This window comes from Ixodes scapularis, unplaced genomic scaffold (genome assembly GCF_016920785.2).
Source record: "Ixodes scapularis isolate PalLabHiFi unplaced genomic scaffold, ASM1692078v2 PGA_scaffold1__304_contigs__length_218370807, whole genome shotgun sequence".
NCBI lineage: Eukaryota > Metazoa > Arthropoda > Arachnida > Ixodida > Ixodidae > Ixodes > Ixodes scapularis.
In genome coordinates, this window is record NW_024609846.1 from 145,503,907 (window position 1) to 145,530,504 (window position 26,598).

Sequence of the window (26,598 nt, forward strand, 5' to 3'; positions counted from 1 at the left end):
CAATTGTTGGCGAAAACATTTCTAGTGACTCTTTCCGATTGTGAGAAAATGCTTGATGGTAGTGGTGTGTTTGTTGTCAAAATATTATGCATCATAACCACAGCTTTGTAATCTCGTACCAGGTGAAATGGCAGTATCAGTTGGCTTCGAATTAGTGGAACGGAAGGAGTATTATATTTTGTGTTGGCTAATATTCTGATTGCTCGCTTTTGAAGTGTCATAATTGGTTGTATGTACCTTTGATAGGCGAAACCCCAGGGTTCCACACAGTACTGGAGGTGAGTGTGAAAGATGCTAAAGTATATCAGCCTAAGCGTTTTACTACCAAAGTATTGACGTGTTTTGACTAAGGTGTACACAGAATATCCTAGTTTTTTGCACAATTCTTCTATATTCAGCTTCCAATTAAAGCACGGGTGTATCACTCCAAGATATTTAATACTTTCAACCCTTTGCACATGTTTATTTCCTATTTGAATATCACTCACCCCAGCTGAAATATCCTTAGAGGGCGACGAACACACAACGTATTTTGTCTTTTGTAAATTAAGAGCTAATTTATTGTCTAGGAACAGCCTCTCTATTTGCTTAAGTTCGTGTGTAATTTCAGACTGAATTAAATCTAGGGAGTTTCCAGAGAATAATATAGCAGTATCATCTGCATGCATTATCGTTTGCAGTTTGGTCGTAACATTAGCTACATCATTTATGTAAATAGAGAAAAGGATTGGTCCTAGCACTGAACCTTGCGGGACTCCTGTCAAAACAAACGAGTCACTAGTTGAGAATTGCTTTTTATACCAATGACCTGAGATAGAGGCGATAAATAACTCTTAAAAAAGTCAAGCGAAAAGCCTCAAAAGCCATATCTTCGTAATTTCTCTATGAGTATGCCATGATCTACAGTATCAAAAGCTTTTTTTATGTCTAAGAATAGACCGACTGCAATTCTATTGCTGTTCAGTGCATTGTTAATTAATTGACTAATTGTTAAAACAGCTGTGTCCGTCGATTTGCCTTTTCAAAAACCATGTTGGTTATTAGATAAAATATAATATTTAGTCAGAAAGGCAATCACCCTTGTGGCTGCAAGTTTTTCAAAAAGAGTGTTTATATAGCTTAGGACCGATATTGGTCTGTAGTTTTAAAATTGGTTGACGTCGCCATTCTTATAAATCGGTAACACTCTTTCTATCTTTACTAGTTCCGGGTAGGTACCATTGTAAAACGCTTGATTGTATATCTTTTCCAACGGTATGCTACGAATATCGATGTTGTCTTTGATTATGTTTACGGAAATATCATCACATCCAGTCTTGTCCCATGGCATTGTTTTTAGCATTGACGTAATTTCTTCACACGTAATGTCTTAATAGCTGAAAGTGCTACTAAGAGACTCTGGAAGGTGGTTTGTGATTGGTTCTTCGAGAGTTTCAGCCAGTTTTTTGCCAATATTGCAAAAATATTGATTAAACTTCTCTGTTAGGGCGTTATCATTATGACATCCAGTAGCCTCCAGTTCTGGCAGCACCATTTATTTTTCTCAGGTTTAATTGTAGAATTTATAACTGACCACATTTTCTTTGTATCTTTCCTACATTTCTGTATCATATCACAGTACAGTGGCGTACCAACTTCTTTTTGAGTGGGGGGGGGGGGGGGGGGGGCGGCAAACCAGTCCCCCCTCCCCCTCCCCAGGGCCGGGGGCGGTGCCCTTGGTATCACTTGGGCGCCGCCGGCCAGTGTTTACCAGTATTTACCATGGCCTCCGAGATCCCGAAGCGCGCGCGCGAAGGCTTCTCCGGCCGTCCCATTCAAGTCGCTCCCCAGCAGTACGAGTGTAATTGCGCTAGCTCTGTCGCTCGCCGCGAGGAGGCGATGTCTGCTCAGTCATAACAAAGGGGCGAGCCGTCAGCTTCGCGGGTAGAGATCTGCACTGGTACGGGCCAGACCGCAGGCCACGGGCCGGGCTCGGGCTTCACGGCTACATTCGTGAAGTGCCCTGGCCGGGTACGTGCCTTGCATGTACAAGGTGGGCCAAAGCATACAAAGCCGGCCATTACTTCTTTTTTTTAGCAACATGTTCTTTTCAAGCGTTTTCGGGGCGGGTTGGGAAAGGAACCACAGTGGGGGAGAAACAGATGCTGAGGCATGTGTGTGTGCGTGTACGTTTTTCTGTGTTTCGGTGTGTGTGCGGCGAATGCTCTTCCAGAGGACTAGCGGCGCGGCGTTTCTTTTCGCTCATCAACACACACACATAGGCGCCTACACAATGCGCACCCTCGCCGGAGTAAACCATCTGTACGTACGAGTGCGTGCATCCCCAGTATGGGTGAAGAGGTTCCCCTGAGGGCAACTTTTCCTTAACAATTTCTCGCAAACCACCGAAAAAAAAACTGCGATACTTTTTTTTTTTTTTTTAGGTTGTACGCAGCGAGTGGGCAGTTCAGATCTTTGTCCGTGTTTTGTCCAAACCCGTTCCGTGTTTTGTCCAAGCCCGTCGCGACGTTTCCCTTTCTTTTCAACTGTGACACATGGTTATGCTTACTGCTGCTAGTCATTTTTATTTTTCCGCCCTTTCCGCGCGGGTTCGGTAGCAGAAAAGGACGACGGTGGGATTTTTTTCAACAAGCTGCCTAGGTCTGTAGATTGGTCCGACTAATAATATCAGCAAAAAGAAAGATGTTTACAGCATTTAAGGTTTGGAATCTGTATATAAACCAGGTTGAAAGTTTTAATAAACGAAGAAACCAGGTTGGAATAAGGTTAGAATTAGAAATAAACTAGAATTATTGTTTTTAGATCTCACTGTCTCTTTGCATAACAAGTTGCAGCACAAAGTGTCAGCTACATAAAGGGACGTGATGGTTTGTCCTACATGTGCCAAAAACTAGACGGTTACTAGAACACTACGTTCATGTAGAATCAGTACCTACAAATATCACCAAGTTTATAAAAAATGGCAATGTCATTGCGAGGCGGTCGTATCTTATCGCCATAATGTTTGCCCTAAACGTGCTTACCGTACAAGCAAACAACAATATCATTTTCATAATTTACGTAATAAATAATAACAAAATATGAAAAGAAGGATGGCACGAGGACTGCACTTTTGTAGTGTCAAACCTTGTGCTCAGGATCGAAAAGCTACATCAAACAACATGCGGAGATAAAAAAAAGAAAGAAAAAGAAACAAAGTACAGCATGGTTGTTTGTTCCCAGGAAAATATATATAGTTTTTTTTTTTTTTTCTGTACGAAGCTAAATTTTGTTTTTGAGTTTTAATTGCGCTACAAGAGATGACCATGAAACAAAAAATTCTAGGATTGTAACAGAGAAGTTTGTACGGCAATTCCTGGTCAACATGAGAATGACTGTGATAAACAGGGTAGTGTATCGAAAGAAACTGCTTGAAGCCACTGCATCGCAAAGTACTTGGCGTCTAATATAAAAATTCAAGACTAGGAATCTAAATATACCAGGTTGGAATACCGAATAAACCATGTTGGAACAAGGTTGGAATTTATGAATAAACCTAAGTTATTTTTCTTGAGATTCCATTGTCTTTTTGCATATTAATAAGCTTACATCACAAGGTGCATTACGGGATACGGTGGTCTGTGCTACATGCGTCAAACACTAGGCGTTTACAGGGTAACGCCCCACCTTTTTAATCAGTACCAACAATTATCACGAAGTTTATAAAATAAAAAAAAAATTGGCGAAATCATTGAGAGGTGGTCGTATCTTACCGCCATAATTTTTCCCCTAAAGCCGGGGTCCCACTGCTTACACCATCATACAAAAGACAGTCTGCAAACAGATTCAAACTTGGGTCACCACGAGATTTGAGCTTTGAATGCTGCACTGCAACCAGTTCAGAGAGACACTTGGCACGCGTCATTTGAACCACGAATATCGTGGTGGCTGATATCTGCAAACTGTCTTTTGTATAATGTATAAGCGGTGTCTCCCCGGCTTAAAGGGATGGTGAACCGAAATTTGGATTTAAAAAATGACCGCATCTCCACGTGGTGAATGATGCTGATTGCGGCGAAGCTCTGGTGGTGCTGACGATACTCGTCTATAAATGTTGAGCCAATGCATCCAAAGTTTAACGCGATTATATGCGCATTTTACCGCAGCGCCCCCTCCTGTATAGACGTTGAGCGGCAACATGCAACGTTTCATCCATGACATCCCCAGCTCTTGAGTTACTACCATACTCAGAGCCCCCTACTCGTCCCGCAGTCGTGGCCGAGTGGTTAAGGCGATGGACTAGAAATCAATTGGGGTCTCCCCGCACAGGTTCGAATCCTGTCAACTGCGCAAACGTTTTTTTCTTTTTTTTAAGAAGACAGATGGGATGGCAATCGATGTGAGCACGGACGCCGGACAGACAAGGCTAGACCCTAAGGAACTTTGCCCCTAGAAAAAACAATGCAGGAGAAGCAGGTGGGACGCTACAATTATTAAAACACTACTCGTAAAGCGATATCTCGAATGGACGGCAGTTTTTTTTTTTTTTTTTTTGGAAAAAAAGGTTGAGATTGAACTAGGCCGGCGAGGCGCGTGATGTAAAGATATCTCGTTTCCTCCTCTCTTCGCTTCACTCCCTCAAGGCGGTGAGGCGGAGAAGACGCGAGGTTGTTCCCTCTCCCTCTCGGAGAAACATGACGTAAACATTTCTGTCAAATGCGCCTCGTTTTTTTGGAAAGATACGGTCATCCGTTCGAGATATCGCTGTATGAGTGATGTTTTGGTGTTTGTAGCATCCCGTTGCACGCTTTTACCGCGTGTTTTGTGGAATCCAGATTTCGGTTCAGCATCCCTTTAAAGGGATGGTGAACCGAAATTTGGATTTCAGAAAACAATGCAGGAACTGTAGACGAGACGCTACATTCCCTAAAACACTACTCGCAAGGCGATATCTCGAATGCAAGGCCGTATTTTTGGAAAAGGTGATCGAGATCGAAAAGAGATCGAGATCGAGACCGCCGTGCTTTGGGGAATCCAGATTTAGGTTCACCATCCCTTTAAAGGACACATGCAAAGGAAAAAAACATTTTTTTTAAACGACTTAGATGGAAAAAGGACGCCATAAAACGATTTTACAACGAAGAAAAAAAATTTTTAGAGCTATATTTACGGCGCAAAACGAATTTGTAGTTGGCGCCCGCGGGCACCGCGGAAAAGTGGTCTGTATTTATCACGTGACTGGTCTTTATTTATCACGTGGTGCTTGCGCTCTTTCGGAAGCTTCCTATGGCCTCTGAAAGTAACTTATTCATCTTTGTTTGAAGTATAACAAAAAACCAAGACGAATAAGTAACTTTTAGAGCCCAAAGGAAACTCCTGAAAAAGCGCCAGCAGACGTGATAGACCTGTGCGCCGGTCAGACGACGGCGGCGGCGCCCCGAAGCAGACGAACTTGTGCGGCGGCGGCGACGGCGGCTTGGAGAAACGCGTTGAAGCGGCGTTCGCACAACGCTCAGCGTGCGGCGGCGACGCAGCGCGGCGGCGCGCGGGCCTACCACGTGACCAGCGGCGGCTCCCGCGAGCGCCAACTACAAATTCGTATAGCGCCGTAAATATAGCTCTAAAAATTTTGTTTCTTCGTTGTAAAATCGTTTTATGACATCCTTTTTCCATCTAAGCTGTCTAAAAAAAATGTTTTTTTCCTTTGCATGTGTCCTTTAAAGGGATGCTGAACCGAAATCTGGATTCCACAAAACACGCGGCAAAAGCGTGCAACGGGATGCTACAAATACCAAAACATCACTCATACAGCGATATCTCGAACGGATGACCGTATTTTTCAAAAAAAAAAAAAAAAAAGGAGGCGCATTTGACTGAAATGTTCACGTCATGTTTCTCCGAAAAGGAGAGGCAACGGCCTCGCGTCTTCTCTGCCTCGCCGCTTTGAGGGCGCGAAGCGAAGAGAGGAGGAAACGAAATATGTTGGACGTCACGCGCCTCGTCGGCCTCGTTCAATCTCGACCTCTTTTTCCAAAAATACGACCGGCCATTCGAGATATCGCCTTACGAGTAGTGTTCTAGGGATTGTAGCGTCTCGTCTACAGTTCCTGCATTGTTTTCTGAAATCCAAATTTCGGCTCACCATCCCTTTAAAGATACTTCTAGTAGAAGAAAACGCCGCAATATGAGTTCCAAAAATTGTTTAATAGATATTTAAATTATAAAAAGGATAACACTGACGGCATTATATATCAAACCTCGTGCTCAAGCTCAAAGAGCTACCTCAAACAATGTGCAGTAAAAGAAAAAAAAAAAAAGTGCCGTATGCATTTTTTTAGTTAGGGAAATCCGACATTTTATGTATGGAGCTCATTTTTTTTTCTGGAATTTTATACGCGCTACATATTGCAGTCAAATATATCAAAAGGAGCGCTTGTAGCGCTAGCCGCCAGATGTTAAGATGAATATCCCAAATTAAAGGGATTGTCCGGTCAAATTTTCTATTCGAGAAAACAATTGAATATCATTGTTATTGCCTCGAGACGGATCGTACGTGCAATATCTGAATTTTATATGCCCCTCTGCGTGAGTAATTGAATTTATGCTGCTCCAATCGGAATCTAGCGTAAACGCTGCTTTCGTTGGCAACATTGAGGCTTTGACGTCACAAAACACAAAGCGAGCATTTTGGTCTGCATCAGCGTGCTTCGTTTTTGTTGTTGTGCTCAACTTGTTTTGTAGTTGGGTGAGATTTTTGTTGCGCGGTCGGGTGCCACAACCACCGGGCAGCACGTGCGAGCCAAGACATGACATTCCACACTTTTCCGCGAGACGTGCAGTGTCGAGCGAAGTGGATCGTCGCCGTGCGTAGGAACTAGGTTCCCGTCAAGATCGAGATCCCGCTTATGCAGCAATCATCTCACAGAAGAGAGCTACGAGCTGAGCTCTAAGCGGACAGAAGGCTCGTAAGCTGAGGTGTGATGCTGTGCCAACGATATTAAACTACGTCCATCCACTCCTCGCCCAAATCGGATCAATCAATTTGATTATGCAGCGAAACCGAAACTAACAGCTAGACCATCTGGAAACGATACCAGCAGTTGTATTTAGCACGCTTGCAGCCCGATTCTATTTGACCCGCGTGTGAAAATGGAGCGTGACTACCATTCACCTAGCTCGCTTAAGTCAAGTGACGACATGCACTTGAACGATTCGCCGTTTCTCTTCGATTCGCGGACATCGCCTCTGAGGGAACGACCCGCAGCCTCACCACCGATCCAGTGGATCCGCTGACAGTGTACCCAGATGCCGCTCCGTGTACTTAGGTGCCGCTTGAAAGGCCAAATCTGCATCCTTTGCGTTGCAAGCGCCCCTAGTTCAATCGGTGGCCGTCGCAGTTGTGTTTGCTCGAAAAGGCATACGTTTGCTCGAAGCTTATGTCTGTCTGCGAGTAATTTCCTGCTAAAAGGCGTGAAGGCCCGTTCACACTCTTGCAGCCGGGTACGACCGAGAGAGACGAGACCGGTTTTAAAGCCTTTTGCGACTTCTTAGGACCGGATGCGATGCAGCGGAGCTGGTCCTAAGAGATCGCAAGAGGCTTAAAAACCGGTCTGGTCTCTCTCGGTCTACTCAGTCGCAAGAGTGTGAGCGGGCCTTGACTTATTTTGCACATACTTGGGAACTGCATTAAAAGAACCGTATTTAAGTAGGGTAGAGCCTAGGAGACTATATAATTCGAAGCAAAATACAAGACATCTATCGACCAACGCTTGTTATCCCGACCATCCGACAAACCTTTGCGTTTTGTGACGTCACGCAGCACCAACGGATGTCAGCCATTGACACTGACGAAATTCGGGGTGCCGTTCGTACATACGCTCATGAAAGGTTTAATTAATAACGGGAGATCATATATCAAAATAAAAATGACGTTTGTCTACATGAAGGTTCCCTCGACGTAACGAGCGCAAGAACTTAAGTGCTTCCGGTTTCGGCCGAACAATCCCTTTAAGGTGCAACCCCACCCTTGGTTAGTGTGATTCTGAACTAACAGATGGCGGTGGGATCGCCTTCCAGGCCTATACATCAATCCGAAAAATCGTCTGTGGTGGCGCTTCGATACAGTGGGGTATTTTTCTATATCCTGAATTTGACATCCCTGGTCCCTTGCTTGTTTTTCTCTGCACGAGCTTTCTTTGGAACGCGCACGGCTGCGCCAGTTCTCGTGCAAGGGGGCCAATTACCTACGCTCCGAGCTCACGTCTCTAGCAAATGTGGGCTGAAGAAAACGCGAAAATCGTCCTGAGCCAAATGGCGAGACACATTCACAACCAAACCACCGACGCGTTGAAATATATAAATATGCCTGTGCGCCGTTATCGGCGATTTCAGAGGCCAATTACACATATTTCAATATGATCAGATTTATGTTGTCACGAATGACGGTGACGAGAGGACGAATAGTAAACTGAAAAATAAAGGTTTAATCGGCGAACTTGTGCCAAAGAAAAAAAGAAATAAGGAAGGAGCGTCGAGGCAGCAGAAAAGCAGGCGGCGATTCGGCAGCGTAACAGAGAGCGAGAGCGAGAGTGACTCGATAAGGTCGCTGGTAGCTGCTTATTTGCAGTGCTTCACAATCTCGAAAGTTCGGAAAAGAAGGTTCGAGCGGTCGCGCGCTCGGGGCGAGAATGAACTGGCACTTTCGAGAACAAGAAAACAGGGCAAAAGCTACTTCTGGTGCAAGAATGAACGCGAATCTTCTAGAAGTCCGTGACCGAGCGTTGTATTCTCGGCTCGGCGGGCGGCAGTATGACGGGCCGGCCCTTATGTCGTGCACGTGTTTGGCTCTTTGTGGATTTCCAGGAAAAGGAGATGACGGAATAGACTTGGGTTTCCAAAATTCTAGCTTGAGGAATCAACTACCTAAAACATAAAAAAATAAAACTATTTTTTGGGCGGTCAGGTGTCTCATTTAGGTAACTGGGTGTTTATTTTGACCAAAACCACGAGACTGGAAAACACAAAAAAAGGACACTCAGGTTTAGATGTTGAGTTTGGTAAGCCCAAAGTAGGGCTGGTGCGGGAGTTATAATAAAAAACTGCCGATGTTAAATATTCAGCTTACAGCAATAACTCATAATAATTAATTTAATACGAATTTCAGTGATAAATGCTACGATTGGCCAGGCAAAGATTCTTGGTCTGTGGATAGCTTTTACACAGTTTAAGCAATGTACAGGATGTCACAAAACAAAAACAAAAAAATATTACATGGTCTTTTTTTACCGCAAGAATAAACTAGGCATCGCCGAACGCTCATTCTCCACCCAAAGGTAGCGTTAGAGGTCACAAGCAGATGTCAAAGTTCAGCCCGATCCGATACCTTATTCAAAAGTTAAGTGATTTTCTGAAAAGTTCATCGGGAAAATGGCGGCCGACGGAGTTTTCGAATACATGGGGCTCTATGGGCACCAGAAACCGAAAATGGGCAAAAATGGGCTTCATTTTCACATTGAAATTTTCAGAAAATCACTTATAACGTTTTAATAAGGTGTCTGTTCGGGATGAAACTTTGGCATCTAGTAGTAACCTAGCGCAACCTTTTGGCGGAAAATGAGCGTTAAACGATGTGTAGTTTATTTTTGTGGTACAAAAAACATGTAATTTCTTTTTGTGACATCCTGTGCCAGTCTTAATTTGGTGATTCATACGCGCAAGTAGTGGTGTGCAAAAATGAAAAATAGATGCAAACGGGTAGAGTTTGACATTGTATAAAATATAGTGTAAGCACTCACATGGTACTTAAGAATGAAACAACCCTACATTTTACACTAGCGTTGAGTGCATCGAAAGTTAAGGGTGCATTAAAGGCTAAAGCTTGTACACATATACTGCTCAGGCCATTATGTTTGAATGCTCATAGTACTTTATTACCCTCAGCTTTGGTGTAAGTCCTCTCCTCATTGCTTACAACAGAAAGAAGGAAACATTCTAAGTTTGGGTTGATAGAGAAAGTCCACCTGCTGACAGCTACCAATCATCTCGGTGCCGATTATGGGTATTCACTGCACGTCAACGGTCGCGTGCTTAGAACGAGTTTTCCCCACGTGGTTTCATACAATCACAATTGTTCTTGACAAACAACAATGTTTACTCAGGCAAGCGGTCATATGTGAAGCTTAGAATATTTTGTATTGATTGTGGCACACGTGGCAAGTTGCATAGGCTTTTTTACAATCCGCGAAATAGAATGCTCTTGGGTTAGCTTGGTCTCTAATGCATGTAGCACACACAAAAAAAAAAAAAAAAAACAAGAACTGAATCGCTGTGGGAAACAAAAACAATGATGATAAACAAGCGTGTAATAACGCGAAAACTGAGGGCATTGCACGTATAGAGAAGATAAGCTTTGTTTCACTAAGTACATTATCAGTAAAGTATTTGGTTTTACCCTGCGAGCGAAGCGGAACATACAAGTGCGAGCATTCTGCCCTGAACTATACTTCCAGTGAACAAACGCACCATCCAAAGCATCGAGTTCGTTTTTATAGCTCTTGGTACGCTCAAACCTCTGAAAACACAATTATATTCAATTATATTATTTCAATTATTTTCATTAAGTGAGCCTATGTGTTTTTTGTTTTTTTTGTCTGTTGCGTTCACGTGCCATTTTCTTAGTTATATAATATTTTTTTAGAAGTCCGACACATATAGTCTGGTCCATCATAAGTAAGGGCCGCATAATCAAAGATGTAGACAAAAAAAAAAAAAAAAAAAAAAAGAACGCGAACAAGCGAACACACATTAAAATGCAATGTAACGGCACATTCAAAACTAGTCGTTAGTTTTTTAGAGAGCAGCAGTTTCGTAGGGCGACATTGTTACCCGTTGAAGGTTATAAAAAGTGCAGTACAACTGTTAGCTCGGGGTCTTTAACGTGCATCACGCAGTATATGTGGTACACGATCGCACGACGGTAGGATGCAGATGGGCGACTGAACCCAGGGTCCCTGCTAAAGCCCCTTGATAAAGGCGTTTTTTTACAAGTACCGCCAACCATTGTTGTAGAAACGCGCAAGACACGCGCCACGAGCGGGTGCTCCGCCGCCATCCGCTTTCAAAAGCCAGTCATTTTAGTGCTGCGCCGCCATTTGCCTCCAAGGGCCGCTCGAGACACGGGCCTCGTGCACTGGCACCTTTGAGGTTATTTGAAAGACCAACGCAAACACATCGAGGGGATTTATACTCTGTTCCACCTTATGATGTACCGCAGGAAAGGCTACAAGCGCGAGCTCCTTGCTCTAAGGCACATCTCGGCGGCACAAGCTCTCGTGCGTCAAGAGCAGCTCCCAATGCTACCAGCTCGCGCTTCTAGCCTTCTCTGCGGTACGACATAAGGTGAAACGGAGTATAGACGCTTTGCAGCAGCTGTGCATGGACGCCGCCATAAGTGACCTTCAGTTTTTGTTTACTCTTATTTCGTTTCTTTCACTTCATCAATACCATAACAGGTCAGATTATTGCTACATTAGATTCAACTGGGTCCTTTTCTAAAGCAGCGGCCTTTGTAGAGAATCGTCAACTACCGTTTCATTTGCTCGGCATCACGGTAAGACAAGAGAAGGTCAGCAATGGCGGCTGTAATTTGGCGCGTGTGTAAAGCGTCTATAGTCTCAAAGGTGTCCCTTTGACCATCCGGTAGACTTCGCGAACGCGTCCGTTCTTGATGTTGAAACCAATCTCCGAAAAAGACATCACCTTGAATCATGGCGCATCCAAAATACACCAGGAAACATCAACAGATCTATGGGTACCTTACCATCTGTTTATGTGAGCGGACTACGACACGTGATTAGAAAAAGACTGGATGGCAAGGCGGAAGCGCGATTAGAAAATATTCGTATCACCAAAGAAGACGAGGCTGCTCCCACGCACGAGATCAATCGCCCCTGAAGAAGAAACCGAACTGGTTTTGAAACTTTGGGTCCGAGTTTAATTTTTGGTTGGAGTCCAATATTTTTCCACGATTCTTGAATTAAACCAGAATCCAACATTTACAGAAATAACAACTTAGGTGCATGTGCGGCCAGGCATCATACCTCAGCCCTTTGTGTGCAAGCTAAGCACAATAACCATTCGGCCACGGGCAAGCTTGCTCGGAGATGTGCATGGCAATATGAGCAGCCTCTGCCATTAACCACATCTGACATGTACCAAGTGGTGGTCACCAACATGGAAGTACTCAAAGGTCTTGTCTTTTATACTGACATGACATTACCTGCAAACCATGTATGCATGCAACTGAAACTGTGTCATGTCAGCTGTGCACCAGTCATCAGGTAGAGCTGCAGCGGAAAAAGATAAGCACAAGCGACCAACGACCGGAGCAGCAAAATCGCGACACACGGTGGTGGGCGGCACAAAGCAGCCCATCCTAAAGCTATCTTATCCCCCAATTTTCTGGCAGCCACCAACGTTGAGACATGGAACATGACTGACACTTGCTATCGGCGCGCCCGGGAACAATAGCACTGCCTGTCACAATTTTGCTACTCCGGTCATCGGTCACTTGTGCTAATCTTTTTCAGCTGCAGCTGTACACTGCCACACTGGATGGTGAGGGCCTGAACTGCCCCCAGCTGCACTGTTTAGGACCTCTCGCCCACTCAGCGGGAGCAGCTGGTTGCATTGCACATGCTGCTGAACACCCAACATTACAGCATGAGTGCCCTAGATGTAGAGAAGTGCAGTCAAGGTCTAAAATTGGCTGGCAAGCATTGTTTGGAGAACCGTCGAAAGAAAACCTGTGTCATATGGCACTAATGAATTATTCCAGGCCAAGTTTCTTCGTCCTTGCTTTATTGAGTTACACCCAGAGCAGCTTGGGCTCACAGTCTTTGTTGCTTGCTCAATGCAATGCGGAAGAGCTGGACTTCCACAGCACCAAAAACATTGACGGGAACAACAGTTAACTTGTCATTGGGAATCAGTTATGACAGGCAGTTATAGCATAAAGGAAAGTGAATGCAGGATTTCTGTTTTCGCTCCTTTTCATTTTCGGACCTTGTGTTGTGTTTCGAAGTGAGTGATTTCCAACTTTTCGCTTTCCATTTTTCATGTGATGGACAGAGCAGGCCTGTCTGCTGCAAAGTAATTGGATCATGCTAGGTGCACATTGCTCAAGGCTGCTTGCTTCATAGGTTGCGTGTTGTACTGGAAGACCCACAGCATGAGCTTTCTGGTCTGAGCAGTTCCTTGGCTAGGAAGGTGCCCGCATAAACAAAATGTCTTTCAGGAGTCTCGCATTCTTGATATTTCCAGCACTGCATAAGAGTTCTAAAAGAAGATAAAAGCAGTGGTATGCCATACACTACTGCTCACCACACCCCGGGATTCTCTTGTTCTATGCAATTTCTGTAACATAGTCTTTAAAAATGCTTGTTTTTTTATAAACATTCACTCTTTTCGTGTACTTTGTTTGCAGGCTGTGGAGGGACAAGCAGCTGCAGATAGCCAGCAGTCATCTTCACTGACCACACTCGTGCTGCCCCTCATGGGGGTGCAGAATTTCCTTGCACAATAAAACATGCTCCCTAGGCACCATTTTGCGTCTGTCATGATTTCAGTATAGCATGGAAAAAAGGTTTGCAGCACTACCTTGGTCATACCCGACAAAATTGTTATACATTGAATACAAATTTTGGGTCAGGAAATCTCGGTGCAATTGTTTATGTGCCGGGACTCGTATCTTGACTTCAGATGTCGATGTATATTTTATATACAGGGAACCAGAAATTTCACAATTAACGGTGACACGGCGGTGCAAGTTCAATCGTCCAGATACCAGCAACCACAGTTAATTCTTCACCTTTTCTTCCTCTATGCTTGGAACAATATACTGTTAGAGCCAGAATGCTTATGCAGTCAATGGGAAACAATATGCCACAATGAGGAGGCCCTCTTTTATTCTCTATTCTAATGCCTCGACGTTTCACTTATGCGGTTTGCATTTTTGCAAGGTCAACCTGCCAAAAACATTGTGTTAAAAAGATTTTTCAGAAACATCACCTTATTACAAACTTCCATTTTTAGGTGCCATACCAAAACTCCGCTTGAACTGTCTTTTAGGTAGACCACTCTGCAGCCAAAGGGACTTACCGTGTCTACTTGATTTGGCAAGTTACAAAGTATGACGAAACATTGCAAGCGGATACACACAAGTATATTTCGCAGATGTGACGAGAGACAAAGCTCGTAGTAGACTCAACAGCTGCCAGGCTTCAAGTTTGAGCAGGGAGACCCTGGTAGGCAGCACATACTTTCAGAGGTAGCCACCTTTCAGATTTTCAGCACTGCACAGCGTGTCCTCTGCTGTCAAAGCTTGCACCGTCCTCAGGGTCGGACTCTTGGGGCTCAAGGGAGAGGCCCCAAAATAGAGCTATACAAGCCCGCATTGTGCAGAAAGTCAAATGATGTTGCTGTGCTTAGCACCTTTGCAACCACCGGAACCTGCTTTTCTGCATCCCATTCACTGCTCTACGACAGAATCCTAAGCAATTCTTTTTGTTAAGCTTGGCCTCAGAACAGCAGAGCATCCATTGGGGTTGCGAGGAATTGGTGTGCAAGCATGGCTTCACGGGTTTTGTCGCTGTCACCTGCACACAACAGTGAGGCGGTATCTGACATGAATGTTTCATAACCTTTTCAGTTGTCCAAAAGCACATCAAGACTAGATAGAAATTCTATATGCTAAGCAGCCTCTACTTGGAGATAGTAGTTACATAGCATCCCAAAAAGGCTGAAAATGTAATAATAAAAAAGTTGAAAAAAAAAAAAAGTGGATATTCCACTTGTCTTGCACAATACCCAAAATTATGCCTTCAGAGCAAAGAGGTGTCAATTGAGTTTATAATCTCTTTATTTTCCTTTATATACAAAGGTGGGAGATGGGGCATATAATGTCAAACCTCAAGCTGCATGCCTTGCAGCTTAACGAGGCGCCCTACCCGGTGTGGCAGAAAAGCAGCAGAAACGTTTCAGACAACACAAGTAAAGAACAAGATACTGTACCAGTTTGAACCTGCAATCGTAAAATGAAAACGTACACAACGTGCTGCAGCAGAACAATTTCCAGATGTTGAGGCCCGAGACATTTGGATGATACACATGCAATCACGAGTAAGCTTGAATCCGTGCGACTATCTCACACGACACTCATCATGGTGAACGAGGCACCCGTTTTCTACCGAGAGCTCTCGTGCAAGCGCGTTGAGAAAATGTGTATTGAGCACTTACCGACAACACCGCTGAATTCGCATCACTAAACTTCTTGGTCGTCGCCTTCCCGTCTTCACTTGGCGCGCGAAGCCCACCCACCTTCGGCCCGGGTTTTCGATTATCGCCTCTGTAGCATCCAAAGAATGCGACTCGTTGCACACCGACGCACGGTGACGTCTTCGTCGCAGCAAAATGTGCCGCCAGCAACGCTCAAAGAGAGCACTTGCTGCTCGGCGGTCACCATATGGGGCCCTTCGCGACGCTGCCAAAGCTTCCACGGCAAATGTCAGCACCAGCGAGTGTCGGGTAGTATTCCCCGATTACGTCCCAGAGGAACCTTGAACGGCGAACACATAAAAACGTAGCGATAGTCCGCTTTGGTCCGCCCCGTTTGCGAGCTTGAACGTCGCCATCTTCATTGACTTCGACAACGTTTGCTGCCCGACTACTACAAAGTTATCTCCATCGCCAAACTCAATCGTGACGACATTTTGACGTCACCACGAACTTAATTATTTCAACAGCATAGATCGAACTCCATCGGAATCCGTAGGGAAAAACTCAATCGCAACGTCACATCACGTGACCGAAAGGGCAGCCAATCAGCGACCATAGGTCGGCATTTTAGAGCCCCTTCATTCACCATCACATCACGAACAAAATAACGTCTCCAAATTCATTCGCATTCACGTCACAAGGTACTCCGATCTCCCAAAGTCACGGTCGTTCAGATCCCAGCGTTCAACCGCGCCAAAACTTCATCCCCTTCAGATCACGGCTTTCAAACTCCGCCGAGAATTCATCCCCTTCACATCAGGGCGTTCAACCGCGCCAAGATTTCATCCCCATCACATCACCGCCGCCTCCAAATTCATGGAGTCATTCAACATCACATCACAAATTCATGAAGTCATTCACCATCACTTCACGAATTCACCCGAATTCACCATCACTTCACGAAGTCATCCGAATTCACCATCACATCATGAATTCATTCGAATTCACCATCACATCACGAATTCATCCGAATTCACCATCACATCATGAATTCATCCGAATTCACCATCACTTGTCGAAATTATTCACCATCACGGCTAACACGAATTCACCAGAATTCCCCGTCACATCATGAATTCCATATAATTCACGACGTCATTCAGGTTCATTCTGACTAATTTTGACTTCATGGCTGGTTGCCCTGATAGCCCTTCACGAGTTAGCAGTTCTTACGGAAACGGACTGTGGCGCCTTTTTGTGTCAGAGAACCACTTGAAACCAGGACGGGACTTTGTCGGGGAAGTGGGCTATATCGAGTGCGCGAAACGCAAGGCACATTGATAGAGTGGCGAGCGCCAACAATGCCGTGCAGCGATCATGTCACATGTATATGCTCCGTGCGCCGCGTAGACGAAGCGGCGCCTGCTGCTACTAGTGCCCGCGGATAGCGCGGCTGTGCCACGCACCACTCACGAGCGAAACGGCACAGCGAGAGCCTTCAGGGATTCCGGACCATTTGCCCCGAGACACGGAAGGACAAGGTTGGCAAGGAGCTCAGTTAATTCGCGAGGAACCGCTCAGAACAGCGGCAAAATTAAATGTCCAGTGCCAAAGAAAACGACTAGCGCCCCCCCCCCCCCCCCCCTCCTTTATTGCCACTGCCGCCTCACTTCCCTTATAAACAGCTGTTAAGGCCCGTTCACACTCTTGCAACCGAGTACGACCGAGAGAGACTAGACCGTTTTTTGAACTTCATGCGACCTCTTAGGACCGGATGCGCAAGAGGCTTAAAGACCGGTCTGGTCTTTCTCGGTCTTTCTCGGTTGCAAGAGTGGGAGCAGACCTTTACTGCGAAAGTGCTCGACAAAGAACCACCGCACTGAGGCGCGCACGGCTACGCAGCGAAACTGATGCCCAAACCGCTAAAGTCAAATGGGACCTGTTGTTTGCTGTGAAGGATGAAAACAACCAGCAAGGCAAGCAAGCATCTGCGTAACATGTTTTCCGCCTATTCTGAATTCATAAACGTATTCACTATCACGTCGAGAATTAAGTTCACGGTATAACTTCCCATCACCAACTTATCAAGTTCACGAGCCACTCAGATCACAAATTCATCGTGTTCACAAGCCATTCACCATCACGTTGTGAATTCATTGAGTCATTCACATCACGATGAATTCTATTCAAATCACGAAGTCGTTCACAATCACAACACATCATGAGTTCATTCTAATTCACGAAGTCATTCACCATCACATCACGACTTCATTCAACATCACATCACGAATTCATTCAAATTCACGAAGTCATTCACCATCACACCACGACTTCATTCACCATCACATCACGAAGTCATTCACCATCACACCTTGACTTCATTCACCATCACATCATGAATTCATTCAAATTCACGAAGTCATTCACTATCACATCACGAATTCATTCAAATTCACAGTCATTCACCATCACATCATAATTTTTTTCAATTTCAAGAATGCATTCACAGCCATTCAGATTCACGCCGTGAATGTGAATGAAAGTGAATGAGCGAGTTCATGAATGAATTTGCCGAGGTATGTCAGCGACCGATTGAGTTAACTTCATCGTTGAGTTTGCGATCTAGCATAGACAGACTGGAAAGCTCGCACACAGGGAAAGGAGAAAAGCTTCAAGTATGTTTGGGCTCGAAATGGCAAGATCTTTGCCAAGTGGCAAGATGAAGCAAACCCAGTGCTCATCAGCTGTGAACGCGATCTTGAAGTGATAAACTAAAAGGATATTGGATCCAGAGAGGACCGTCTGATTATGGACTGTGATGACTTTCATGCTTTTGTTTCCTTTTCAGGGGTAATGAACTTTTCCACAAGTTTCAAAGGTAATACTTTTCGTATTAACCATCTTAATATCCGAAGCATTCGAAAATATTGGGACCATTTTGTCGCATTAATCTCCCATTTTTGCTCTTGTTTTGCTACTTTTGTACTGACCGAGATTAACATTTCTTCAGACAGTTTCACTAAGTATAAAATATTAGACTATCAAGTGTTTTCTTATACTCGTCCAGTGGAAAGAGGAGGGGGTGTGGCTGTGTTTATAAAAAATATTTGGTCGGTGACTGAGTTAAAATTTTCATTCCAACAGGCAGAAGCAGTTACTGTTATCCCTGGTCCACTTCTCAATCTATCGACCCCGTGCTGCAATGCACGGTTATTTCTGGCCGAATTTGATTTAGCTTTGTCCTCTCTTTCATCTGAAGAGCTTGTATGTGTAAATGGCGGTATTATTATTGACATACTTCGTCCCACAGTGACGATAGTCGCAGACTATCTTAATGTCTTGTTTAAATGGGGCTTAAAAACAACAATTCAGAATGCGACACGGGAGGAATTTTTATCTGGCCAGTTGGTGGTGTCTAACATTGATCCTATAAACGTACGAGCTCAGAACGTAGTAATCCAGTCTGCAATTATTGAAACTAAACTTGCTGATCATTATTTTGTTTGTTGTTCATTAACACAGATATCTAAGCCGTTGACTTGGCACTGAGAGGGAGTTGTCAATAGTTGATCCCAGGCACTTCGATAAACTTGTGAAGCAACATGATTGGAATACTTTTCTTCTAACTATATCTCCAGCTGACGGTTATGAACAGTTTGTAGCTCAGCTTAGGGGGATCGGTGGCCGAGTGGTCTAGCGCACACCAGCTCGGAGCACGTGGAGCGAAAGCTCGCGCTGCAGAACCCAGGGATCCTGGGTTCGAGCCCCACCCCTGCCCGTTTCGATCTGGATGAGCATCGTACCGGCGTGCGGTCGTGTATCACTACTGCGTGATGCACGTTAAAGACCCCAGGCTAGCGGCTGTACCGCACTGGCTAAATTTCTCATCTACAGCTGGGAGACTCGTCGCCCCTGTGAGGCAGACCAAGTTCTAGGCTGTATAAACACACACACAACCCAATTTTTTTTAGCTCAGCTTAACCTTTTTAAAAAGGTTGCTACACGCACTGTAAAGATTAAACAACGTAACATAGACCAGAAATGGATGTCTTCAGAAATATTGGCAGTCATCAAAGAAACAAATCTATGGGCACAGTCGAAACGCTCCTCCGGTAACACTATGCTACCGTTGAACTTTAAGCAATACACATATAAGGTTAATGCCATGATTCGTCAGGCTAAACGCATGCACTTTAGAAATAAATTTAAAGACGCTCGTTCTGATATAAAAAAACAAAAAACAAAAAACTTGGTCGCTCATCAACAATCTCTATGGTACGAAGAAGTGCACTAAAAGTAATGATAGCTACCTTCTTTCACAATTCTACTGATGGACAAGGTATTGCTAATGAGCTTAGAAATTCTTTCTCTCGAGTATCAGGTATTGCAGGACAACACCCAGATTCATGCACCTTAAACAATAGTGTCTTAGACTCGGCTTATCTTCCTCTTCTCTCTGAAGAAAAGCTTTGGTCAATCCTTTTAAACCTTAAGCCCAATAAATCTCCAGGGCCCGTTTTCTCGAACGCGAACCATGGTTTAAAGTTAACTGTTGTCCCTAGAAGGGGGAATTCCAGGTCACGTGACTGGGAGAGCAGGGGCGCCGAGGGAGGAGCAGTACCTAGAAGCAAAATGACCGCGGCGTCGATTAATAAGGCCTAATAGTTCTGCTTGGTTCTGCTGAACATTAATTTAGATCTGGCTGTTATATTAATGGCTCACCATCAACCTATTAGCACGTCAAGCAAAGCGATAGTTCAGAGGGACTACTAAACTAACCGACGGCAGCATTCCGCGAACTCATCACTCTTCAGCAGTCCGGGATCCAAGACATATGACGGTACATAAGCCTTGCAAGTGTTTTTATGGTGAGTAAAAAAAATTTTTGCGAACGAGTGTTGGTACATATTTATACTAAGACGTTTAATTTGTTATACTATGCACGCCAACTCGTGAGCAGCGATTACTTTGCGGAGAAAAGGGGTTATCCTCAATAAAGTATTCGTTCCGGGTGAATAGCTGAGATATTGTACTGTATTTTCGTTCACAGTGCGCCGACAGTATGCCGACAGCATTGAGATTTCTATATATCCCCGGTGGCCAGCAATTCAACGGTGACGAGAAGCTTAGCTTCTCGTCACCGGTGAATCGGTTGGGAAAATGGAAGAGAGGGCAAACAGTTGAGATCAGCAGGGATCGCAGAAACGTGCTTCGCAAGGAACGAAAACGAGACTACAGCACCGGCGTTGCCAGACTGGAAAAAACACGGGAAAGTTATGCGTTGTTTATGGCGAAACATATTGAAGGAAATGTTTCTTACATTTTCGAATATTGGTCGACAAACTCTAGCATAGTAGCTAAAATTCCTTCGTACCATCGGAAGCAAATAAATTGGTCTTCAAGTACAACATTACCACATTTTGACTTAAAATACCATACTAGATCGATGACAACCAGCGGAAAAAAAGGATAAAAAAATGACTGGCTTGTTTCACTAATAGATGGCACATCTTATTGCCCAATCAAAAATAGCCATATCCAGGCGTTAATTACAGTACCTAGGTACTTTTCCCTTCCTAGGCACCGTGGTTTACCAAAATGGGTTTACCATCGCTTCGAGAAAACCGGCCCAGGGCAACAACACCTATAGTTCGTTTCACCTTATGTGCGAGCGAAGCCGACGCTACAAGCGCGAGCATGCTGCTTGTAACAGCGCCAGTAGCCACGAGCGCACGTGCGAAGCAGGAACGCTAAGGGCGTTTTGCTCGCGCTTCTAGCTTTGAGTTCGCTCGCACATAACGTGAAACGAAGTATAAACTAGGAGAAGGCCCCTGCACTCGTTATCCGCCGGCCTCTGACGTCATCACACTTTGCCCTAGCTATCCCGAGCATGGCCTCCGAGATCCCGAAGCGCGCGCGCGAAGGCTTCTCCGGCCGTCCCATTCGTCTCGCTCCCCAGCAGAAGAGTGTAATTGCGCTAACTCCGTCGCTCGCCGCCAGGCGGCGCTCCCAACCCAGTCATGAACAGCATGGCGCGAGGCTGAAGAGTTCAAGAAAAAGTCTTGTTACGTCGAGTTACTGCAACTTATACTTACAAATGTTTGTGTATTGTGGTAGAACGGTGAACAGCTGCTCTGGGGACGCAAATAGAAACATAGTTGTGCTTATTTAATTACTGTATTTAATTTGAGATATTCATCTGGACATGTGCGGCTAGCGCTAGAAGCTCGCCTTTTGGTATATTTGATTGCAATCTGTAGGGACCGGGCCGGGTACGGGCCTTGTATTCACATCTACAAGGGGGGCCAAAGCAAGCCAAACCGACCATTACTTTCTTCTTTTTTTTTTAACGGCTTGTTCTTTGGAATTATGTTCGGGGGTTGGGAGAGTAACCACAGTGGGGATAAACAGATGCTGAAGCATGTGTGTGTGGGTATATGTTTTTGTATGGTTCGGTGTGTGCAGCGAATGCTCTTCCAGAGGACTAGCGGCACGGCGTTTCTTTTTGTCCCCGGCGGCGCCGCCATCATACAAGCTCTTCTCACCACAAACACGCACATACACGCGCCTAAACAACGTGTGCACCCTCGCCGGCGTAAACCATCTGTACGCACGAGTGCTTGCATCCCCAATAGGGGTGAAGAGGTTTCCCGGAGGGGTACTTTTCCTGAACAATTTCTCGCAGACCCCCGCAAACGACGACGACATTGCAATTTTTTTTTTTTTTTTTTGCGGTTGTGCGCAGCGAAAGTGGCTAATTTAGAACTTTGCCCGTCTTTTGTCCAAACCCGTCGCGATGTGTCCCTTCCTTTCCAACTGTGACACGTGGTTTTGTTTACTTCTACTTGTCATTTTTGTTTTTTTTCGTTCTTTCCGCGCGTGTTTGGTCGCAGAACAGGAAGATCGGGTGATTTTTTAACAAGCTGCCTACGCCTGCAGATTAGTCGAATAATAATATCAGCAAAAATAAAATGCTTACAGTATTTACTGTAAGCATCGTAATCAACGTATGTGTAGCAGTTGCAAGCGAGCTGCCATGCCGCGCAATTTGTGAGCTATTCATACTGGGCTAAAATAAAGCGCAGCGTGCCCATGAAAGTTAGCTTCGGGTTGGGCTGCGCCGGCTGTCGGAAATGGATAGCGGATAAACCAGAGTTCTTTTTCCTGAGATCCCATTGTTTGTTTGCATATCAATTAAGTTATATCACGAAGTGCATTACGGTATACGGTGGTCTGTGCTACATGTGCCAAAAACTAGATGTTTACAAGATAACGCCCCACCTTTTCAATGAGTACCTACAATTATCACGAGGTTTATAAAAAAAAATGGCGAAATCATTGCGAGGTGGTTGTACCTCACCGCCAGAGTTTTTTCCCCAAACCCGGGGTCACGCTGCTTGTACATCATACAAAAGACAGTCTGCGAACAGATTCACGGTCGAGTCACCACGAGATCTGAGCTTCGAATGCCGCAAGGCAGTTCAATTAGAGAGTTGGCACGCAGCGTTTGAACCACGGATATCGTGGTGACTGATATCTGCAGACTGTCTTTTGTATAATGTATAAGCAGTGTGACCTCGGCTTAAAGGTACTTCTAGTAGAAGCAAACACCGCAATACGACCCGCAAAAATTGCGTAATATTAAAAATATTAAAACAAGGACAACACGGACTTCATATATCGTATAAAACCTCGTGAGGCTCATAAAGCTACGCCAAACAACGTGCGAAGGTAAAAAAAAAATATATATATATCGCAGCATGAATATTTTTATTTAGGGAAGTACTAATTCTTTTATATACGGAGCTTTTATTTTTTTAGTTTTATACGTGCTACAGATTGCAACCAAATATATCAAAAGGCGCGCTTGTAGCGCTAGCCGCAACATGTCCAGATGAATATCTGAAATTAAATAATTAAATAAGCGTCACAAATTTTCTATCTACGTCCCCGGAGCAGCTATTCATCGTTCTACCACAATACACAAACATTTGTAAGTATAAGCTGCAGTAACTCGACGTAACAATACTTTTTCTTGAACTCTTCAGCCTCGCGCCATGCTGTCGATGACTGGGTTGGGAGCGCCTCCCCGCGGAGACACGCCGCCTCCTTCTCTTTTTTCAATTACGCCCTCTCCGCACGAATGGGACGGCCGGAGAAGCGTTCGCGCGCTTCGGGATCTCGGAGGCCATGTCCCGAGCCGCCGGCTTTGGGCGACCCACGACAGATGGCGCTAGCGGTACGTCACCCACCTAGGGAGGCTGTATACACCCACCAGCCTCCCCTCCCTGGCCACCTCAAAGCGACGGCGTTGCGCCGGCCAACAGCGTGGGTAGCGTTTGGTATTTTGCGGAAGAAACCGTTGCCATAGGCAGCCGGCAACGGCCAGGCGGCGCCAGCAGGGTGAGAGCGCACGGTTATACCCTGTCTCGTTGTAACTTGGCAAATAGCGAACGATAAGCCCCACATTGTGTGCCGAAGGCTTCCAAATGCGCGACGTATACGAGCGCAACGCACGCATGTTGGATCATGACGCAGCGAAAAGCCTGATACTTCTTCGGAGTTGAGGCGCGCTCCGGTGAAACGCAGTCACGTTCCGATTGGCTCGCCAGGGCCGTAGCTTCCGCTCTACTGGCACGTTACGCGATCACGGCTTCCTGGGATACCCAGTATTTCTTGCTTCAGACACTAGGCTCAGCGGCGCCACCAGAGTAATAGCTCACGTTTGAACAATGCAGCAGCCACTCCCGGGGGTACCCAATATTTCTTGCTTCAGTCGCTAGATGGCGCCAAACCAAACAGCATTGCAGGTTGCCTATTAGACAGTTGGTTAATATGCATGCTTTCTACGCAAGAGCATGGGCCGGTGCTGTGTACCTAACTGTAGAGGAAACTACGACAGCGGGCCAAAAGTTAGGCTGTTTGGGTTTCCGAGCGATCCTGAACGAAGAGCAAAATGGCAGCGTGCTGTGCGACGTGACGACGTCGACGTTGGAAAGCTGAAGGATCCACAGGTGAGCCTTAACTCCTTCCTGTTCTCCTGCCTTGTTACTACCTAAATACAGCATGCAATAAAAGTGTGCTGTTCTAAATTTCCAAGCATTCAACTGTCACGACAGTTCTTTTGTGTACACGTGTAAACGTGGGTTCTTGTTAGCGTGTGCAAGCGTGGCAATCAGTTCGTCGACGTGACGGTGGCAATCAGTTCGTCGAAGGACGTTTCATGGACAAATCGTTTCGTCGACACTGCGGTGTTTCACCGACAGGTTGTTTCATGGACAAATCGTTTCATCGACAGCTCAGATTGGCTTTTTTCTGTAATAAGCTGCATGAGACTGTCGCCGCGAAGCGGCGTGAACGCAGGCGGGGAGGGGTGGATTAACGCGCACCCCAATGATACACGCGTGACGAAATGTCCCTACAGCGTGCAATTCGCGTAACGAGTGTCGATGAAACGATCGTGTCGACAAAACGTGTGTCCATGAAACGTGTGTCCACGAAAAGTAGTCCACGAAACGTAATTCCACGAAACTAGTTTCGACGAAATGATAGGGACCCTGTTTGAGAGTGGTTACTGTTGCTATAGGTCTTTGTGTGCGCATAGAAAAAGGTGGGCCCTGGTTTGCTCCTTAATGCAATGCGCCGTGGTGGTTCTTATACGCAGGTCTGTGAGCGCCATTTCATGCCTGACCACCTCCGTACGACATCCAAGTACACGGATTCTGACGGACGGACCATCGAGGTCCAGATGAAACTTACGCGGCTTACGCCTGACGCTGTTCCAACTATTTTTCCTGACTGCCCACGCTACCTGTCGGAGGCTCGCCAGTCAAGAGAAAAGCCTGACGCCAAGAGAAAACGCAAAGAAGACGGACAGCTTCAGAAAGCCATCCAGGAGTCGGCGTTGGCCCACGAAAGGGAGGAACAAGAAAACAAAATACATAGCCTCCAGGATGTTACTTCTCGTCTCCACCGATTACGGGAGAAAAAGTTCTGGGCAGCAATAACGTGTGACAGCTGTGTAATCTTCGCCCACATCGAGACGACAACAGACGCTCCAGAGCTTCTTGTTTCCGTGACAGTGTCGTCCAATTTGTCTGTCCGTGCGTTTTGGAAGGGCGCTCGTCTTACTTCTGACGAACAGCTGGACATTCCGGATGAAATCCACGACTTCCGTGTGTTGGTGCAACTCCTAGAAAATGTGGAAAACCACTGCACTACAACAGAACATCGACCAGCGGATAAAGCGAACGCTGTGCTCAAGCTGGTGGCTTCTCTTCTTGATGACATTTCAAGTGGAGAGCTGCTGGAGGATGAGAAAGCAGACGCTGTGTAAGGAGCAGTGTCACCTCCTGCTGAAGAGGAACAATGCTGTAAGGTATTCCCCTGAACTTTTGGTTCTGTGTAGCATTCTGTACACTATTTCGCCCCATGGGTATAGGTTTTTGCGAAGCAGTGGAAAGATTGTGTTGCCTCATCCTGCGACAATCAAGCGTGTTTGTGCCACACATGATGTTAGTCCCTTAAAGGAACAGAATGAGGAAGGTTTCCTGAGATACATGAAAAGAAGGGCAAGCCTGCTGAAACCTCACGAAAGAAATTTGACTCTAATGGTAGACGAAATACACCTGCAACAGTTCTTTCAGTACAAGGGAGGCAGTATAACAGGCGCTGCTAATAACTGCTCTGAACCAGCTAAAACAGCTCATGTCTTTATAATACAGAGCCTCTTGTCACCATTTAAAGATGTCGCACATATTCTCCCTGTTTCAAGAATAACAGCTGAGGGACTTCATGACATTGTAAAGAAGGTAATCATGAGCCTTGAAGATGCTAATCTTCATGTTGTTGCAGTAATAACAGACAATAACTCGATCAACCGGAAGGTAATGTCTATGTTTGGAACAGCTCACAACCTGGAAATTGTTTATCCACATCCAGCAAATGCGCAGCAACCTCTTTTTCACATTGTCGACCCTGTGCATTTGCTGAAATGTGTTAGAAATAACTGGCTGAACCAGAAAAATGCTGACAAGTGTTTCTATTACCCTCCTTTTGACGGTGATGACACAGAAAATATAAATATGGTCTAGGTGGTGTTGCCCAGGGCCCGTTTGCTCTAATACCCCTGTTACACGGGCACACTTAACCGCGGTTAACTCAGCTTAACTGCTGTTGCGCGGCACCACAGATACTGCACTATACTCTCTGACAGCTATTTCAGAAGAAGTGAAGAGCGCGCGCGCCCTGCTTCGATAAATGCTCAAGATGCTCAAGCGCACGTTCCCCATAGCTTGGACTGCATTAACGTAGAATGTTGTCCGCAAGTATTGTGCGCTATCTGTG

The 26,598-nt window shown here is 45.4% G+C and overlaps 1 pseudogene; it reads left to right on the forward strand.

Annotated features, from left to right (window-relative positions):
• Positions 1–24,102: 24,102 nt before the first annotated feature.
• LOC121046502 lies at positions 24,103–26,345 on the forward strand (annotated as a pseudogene).
• Positions 26,346–26,598: the final 253 nt, after the last annotated feature.